At 36.8% G+C, this 6361-nt stretch overlaps 1 pseudogene; it reads left to right on the forward strand.

Moving 5' to 3' along the window:
* The first annotated feature begins 1213 nt into the window (after window positions 1–1213).
* On the forward strand, window positions 1214–5668 carry LOC114737301 (putative cyclic nucleotide-gated ion channel 8; annotated as a pseudogene).
* The last annotated feature ends 693 nt before the right edge of the window (window positions 5669–6361 follow it).

Genomic DNA, 6361 nt, shown 5'->3' on the forward strand with positions numbered 1-6361 from the left:
GCGAAGTACCACAAGTAGTAAAATTTGAAGAAAGTATGGTCAAAGGCTGAAAGGTAAACACGTATGATACAAATCTAGCGGGAACCCCTATAACGATAATAACTGTCTTAACTTCCGAATTCTACGTCTTCAATCAATTTCTTCCCTTTCTGGATTTCTCTACTTTCCCATTTCTCCACAAACCTTCATTTACCTGTTCGAACATTCATTGTAAGTCCTCGCACTTTCTGTTCTTTTTCATTTATATATTTTTTCCCTCAATTTGATTTCAGTTATAATCTGTTAGCCAAGAGGTTTTAATTGTTTTTAATATCCCGTGTTTTTTCAATGATGAGAGTGAACAATCAATGATTCAATGGGCAGAATCGAGGTGAATTTCTTCTGCAGAAAAGAACAACCGCTATGAAAAATATGTCTCTGTAAATTTAACATTCTCATCTGATGAGCAATTCTTCAAATTACATACAAACACAACAATTTTTTTTTATCATGTTTGCGTTGCATTTTAGTTTAATTAGGATTGTGTTGTGGATATAAATAGATCATTTTAACTGGGCTCAAGTTATCGTCCGAGAAGGTTTATTACAATATTAATATGCCAAACATTGGAAAGAATATAGCATTGTTGTCATGTCAGAATGTTTATCGGTAATTATATAGCATTACCAATAGGATTGGATTAGTAAAAATCTCTCATAATATGACGAATCAATATTTGAAAAGGTTTTCTCATTTAATTAAAAAAAATTTATATGGCATTGGAAAGTCAAAAAAAAAAATTATATCGCATTGGAAAGCCATGACAAATTATTCTTGGTGAGGCTTCTTGTGCGTGATTGTTGGAAAAATTTTGCAGTAATTTCCTAGAATATAGCACTATTTATCATTTAAAATGTTTAGCGTGTTGAAACGGCTTCTTAGACTCTACAGCTCTGATAGCTAGCTTTTGAGATGTGGTTCTCCTAAAGATTTTAGACTATTTTTTTTTTTTTTGGCCAAGATCAAGGACTAAAATATTTGAGCAGAATTTCTTTCAAATGTGTAAATACATGTGTAGTATCGGTAGGATGTGTAATATGCTGAAATCTATATTAATATGGATTCATAAGAATTTTGCTACACTTTGCAGCCGCTTTATGCAGTGAAGAAACATGAAAGATTTGGTTGTTCAGGAGGTTAATTACTATACAGATGCTGATGTGATTTCTTCAGTATGTTCAACTCCTGCTACAATTCATACGGCCAGAGGGATAAATTTGTGAGGTACACAGTGCACAAGTAGAGTGCGCGCGCATTGATGTTTCATGGGGAAGATATTGAAAGTGACTGATTTCAGAACTCATACCCAGTGGTTCCTATTATAAGTTTCCTCCAACTACTTCATCAGAACCAAGGAGAGATGGTTAAATCATTAAATTTGTTTGAAAATGAAACAGTTTTTTAAATTTACCCTCATTTAAGACCATGAATTATATCTTAAGAATCGGGAGAAAAAAATTGCATCAAACTTTAAATGAGAACAATCTTGAAAAAATATAATTAATACCTTTCTTGGTTGGCTTGTAAGAATAAGGACCACATATTCCTTTTAGAAAGTGACTTATAATAGGTGTTAGAGTGGTAAGTCATAATACACCTTGTTTGTGTTAGTTGTTGAAATAAGCATCCAATGGTGATGATACAGGTTGGATGATCTTGATTCTAACACTTCAGTACAATCCAGCCCAAGTGGAATCATGAAGAAGCTCAGATTTAATATAGAGGGCAAGCCCATTTCTGGTCGTGAAAATAAGAATGCATCAAAATCCTTTAGGATGGGAATGAAGAGAGGATCAGATGGACTAAAGACATTTGGAAGATCACTGAAAAGTGGAGTCACCTGGCAAGTTTTCCCAGAAGATCTTAAAGTATCAGAGACTAAAATATTCGATCCTCAAGATAAGACCCTTTTGTTGTGGAACAAGTTTTTTGAGCTTCTATGTATTATTTCAGTTTCATGTGATCCTCTCTTCTTTTATCTTCCCTACTTCAACCTCAGATCTCACTGCCTTGCCATTGATACTGCTCTTGCATCTACTGCTATTATTCTGAGATCGGTACTTGATGCTATCTATCTCATCCGCATGGTTTCCAATTCCGGACTGCTTATATTGCACCATCCTCTCGGGTTTTGGACGAGGTGAACTTGTGATTGATCCTAAAAAGATTGCCAAGAGATACCTTGGGCGTTACTTCATTGTTGATTTCAGTTCTGTGCTGCCATTGCCACAGGTTGGACAAATTATTATCATCAGCTTCTTGTAGCCACTGCTTTGCTTCAAGGGTTATTTCTCCCCCACCTGTAATAATTCCATTGAAAAACCTAATGACAAATACCTAACTCATTCTATTTAAGTTTAGTCCAAGAATATATCAAATAAAAAGTCTAGTCCAAGGATAATATTAGAGACAGGATCTAAAACCCCACGCTAAGTCTTATTTTGGGACACTCTCTTCCTCTGAATGACTGAATGTAAATCAAATTTGACATAGTATTGCATAGATACTTTGTTTGAAGTGTTATAAATATATCACAGCTGCAAAATGAATGAAACAAGCTAAAAGCTGCTGATCTGGGGAAGGAGAGTCCAGGACTTTTGCCACAAAAAGATGAGCTGCAGTTCACTTATGATTCTGCTAAGGATAGAGATGATAAATTATCATATTTTGAATAGAATTGAAGGATTGTTTTAGCCACAGTCACACCCTTGTCTTTGGCTACTGAAATTAAGTATTCTAGTATGGTATGGAAATTTGTCTCCAAGAAGTGGTGTTATGTATAGATGTTTTCAGTGCAGATTGTGGTGGCCAACTATCTTCAAAAGCAAAAAGTTTAGAGGTGTTAGCCACAAAAACGACGCTATTGAGAGTGGTCATCCTCCAATATATTCCGAGATTTGCACGCTTTATCCCTTTAGCTACTGAAGTTAAAAAGACAGCTGCTGTCTTCTCTGATAATGCACTCGTGGGTGCCACCTACTATTTGGTTTGGTACATGCTTGTTAGCCATGTAAGTCCATCTTTCATGAATTCACACATCTCATTATGTTTCAATATGAGTTGTCCGAAAGTAGAGTTATGAAAGAAGTGTTGTGACTTACCAACGGATGCTGAGTTTAATGGCAAGGCTAGTTCCTCTAGCAAACTAAGGTTCAAATTCCTGTTGAAGGAGGTGCCCATATTTAATACCTAAACATGTCCTAAAAAAAGACTCCCTCCAATAGGAGGATACACATGAGCAATCAAAAAGGAAAGTGTTGTGATTGTATTGTGTTGTGTTTTGTGTGATGATGACAGATAGTAGGGTCTGTGTGGTACTTACTAGCTATCGAACGAAATGACACGTGTTGGCAGAAGGCTTGTGCTGCTGCTGTTACTCAAGGATGTATTCCACATTTCTTATACTGTGAGAGTTCAAATAGGCGCCATCCTGGATATGAAGCCTGGAAAAATGTGAATGGGGATATTCTCGACAGGAATTGTGGAGCTGGGGGTGAGGACCCACCATTTGATTATGGAATCTACACTCGTGTAATAGAGAAGGGTATTACTGCCTCCAGTGATATGTGGAGTAAATTCTTTCTATGTTTCTGGTGGGGCCTTCAAAACGTCAGGTATATATATATGTTTGTATGTATGTGTATGTTCATATATGTTCTTCTTCTCTTATTTTCATTTCCATTCATTTTGCTCCCAGAAAATATCCAGTGGTGTATGCTGCTAACTTTTTACTGACTAGTCCAAAACATGCTTAAACTTGACAGAAGCTTGTCTATTTAAGATGTTCCATGCTTTATTCTTCAAAAAGCATAATCATGGTGAGTAGGGAAAACCGGGAACATGGCTTATATGAAATTTCATTATACAATAAACCCTGTTTTCAGTGTTTGAGATATGGAAATTCAGTGTATAATGAACACTTTGAGATGGCATGCCCACAACCCTGCATGATTTGTCCAATAAATGTAGTTATGTTTACTAAGTTGTTAGAGAATTCTACAGCTAATATTTAAAAGCCTAAAAACGTTTCGTTTTGTTTCCCCAGCACACTTGGGCAGGGGCTTGACACGAGTACTTACATCGGGGAGGCTTTGTTTTCCATATTTATATGTATTTTGGGGCTTGTCCTTATGGCTCTTCTGATTGGAAAAGTGCAGGTAAGCAAAAGCTTAGCTTCACAGTTTTAGTTCCCTTATAAAAGGGCGATATGTAAAAATGAGACGATTTGGCTCAAAAGTTGCATGAAGAGTTCTAGATTGTGTTATGATGCAAATGAACAGAACTACCTTCAATCAATCACTGTTCGTCTTGAGGAAATGAGGATCAAAAGGCGTGATTCTGAGCAGTGGATGCATCACCGTGTGCTTCCTCAAGAGCTAAGGGAAAGAGTGAGACGCTATGATCAATACAAATGGATGGAAACTCGAGGAGTCGACGAAGAGAACTGGTGCAGAATCTTCCAAAAGATCTAAGGAGGGATATCAAACGCCATCTTTGTTTGAACTTGGTTAGAAGGGTAAGTATACTCATGTATACCTTAATATTGGGAAGGTTCGTGCTTGTTTGGGATCCCAGACTGATTTTTGTGGCCTTAAAAAGTCAGTTGGAGCAAAAAATGTGGTTTGGATCAACTTTTTGCCTAAAAGTCATTCTGAAGTTAGAGCAACTTTTCTTGGCTTTTGTTATGGCTCTTTCAAATTTGAACGTTTTAAAACTAACTTTTATTTAATACATGCAAAGAAAACATATCTAAACATAAATTACATTTTTACCTCAATTCAGTTAATTACAAAAGTCAGTTAGAATAAAAGTCACATTTACAAACATTAACCCAAACAATCCCAAATAACCATCACAGTTCTGAACTTCTGTTTCTGAAATGTATTCCTTTTCCTCATCAGCTTCTGTGTATGTCTAATCATATGCAGGTTCCTCTCTTCGCTAATATGGACGAACGCTTACTGGATGCAATTTGTGAGCGTTAAAACAAGTTATACACAGAGGGAACATACATTGTTAGGGAAGGAGATCCAGTAGTGAGATGTTCTTCACATACGTGGTCGTTAGAGAGTGTGACCACAGATGGTGGAAGAAGTGGATTTTTCAACAGAGGTCTTCTCAAAGAAGGTGATTTCTGTGGAGAAGAGCTTCTGACATGGGCATTAGACCCTAAATCTGCAGCAAACTTGCCATCATCTACAAGAACAGTGAAAGCTATCAATGAAGTAGAGGCATTTGCTTTGGAAGCAGAGATGTTAAAGTTTGTGGCTTCACAGTTCAGGCCTCCATAAGCACAAGTTCAACAGACCTTCCGTTTCTACTCACAGCAATGGAGAACATGGGCAGCAACTTTCATCCAGGCTGCATGGCGACGGTATATGAAAAGGAAGATGATGGAGTCACAACTAATAGAGGAGGAGGAGGAGGAGATGGAGGATGAGGATGAAGACTATGGCTCAGATGACGATGGAAAAGCTTTGATTTCAAGAACTGAAAGTTCATCCAGGGCTGGATTGGTTCAACCATTTATGCTTCTCGCTTTGCTGCTAAAGCCCTTCGTGGTCGTAAGCTTCGTTCTCTCCAAAAGCCTCCAGAACCTGACTTCAGTGTTTATGATCATAGACATTGATTCATTACTCGTTCAGCAGCTGAAAGAAAGAAAGTAATTCTGTGTCGTCTGCCTGTCTTACCCTGTTCAAATGCAGAGAGATGAGAGTTTTAACTTGTATAGTAGAAGTGTAACTTAGTTTTTTGTGGCATGCGGGGCTTGGAGTATTGAAAACCTCCACCACTTTCGTTTCTGTAGGAGGTTCTGGTTTACTCTGACGCTTGGAAGCTGTTTAATTGTTCATAGTATGCTCCTCTTGCGGGTTGTACATGTCATGTTCATTTGATACTCTAAAAAATGAACTAACACAAAAAATAAAATAAAAAGCAGTTTCTTATATACCTTTTCAATTTTACGTATGCTTATAACCTGTTTGTATAAAAAATGCTTATAATTGAGTCATGTAGATGTATGTTATATAACTATCATACTATTTATAAGTCATAAATAGTACAGCTCATCCATAAATGTGTGTGGAGAAAATGTGTCCAATTAGTAAGCAAATAACTATTAGGAGTGCATAAGATAAAATGCGCATATAGCATTGCATTGGGGTTGACTTTCATATAAATTGGTTGTATATACATATGTTGACCGGATTTCCAGCAAATTGGTTCGGGTTTTCTTGGGCACAATTGCTGGTGGCAGAAGTTTCAAACAACAAAAAGAGGCATATGAAATATTACATCAAAGAAATACAAGATAAGAAAAAGG

The sequence above is a fragment of the Neltuma alba genome, unplaced genomic scaffold (genome assembly GCF_004799145.2).
Source record: "Neltuma alba isolate B1F8T4 unplaced genomic scaffold, ASM479914v2 tig00013424_pilon, whole genome shotgun sequence".
In the NCBI taxonomy this organism is placed as follows: Eukaryota; Viridiplantae; Streptophyta; class Magnoliopsida; order Fabales; family Fabaceae; genus Neltuma; species Neltuma alba.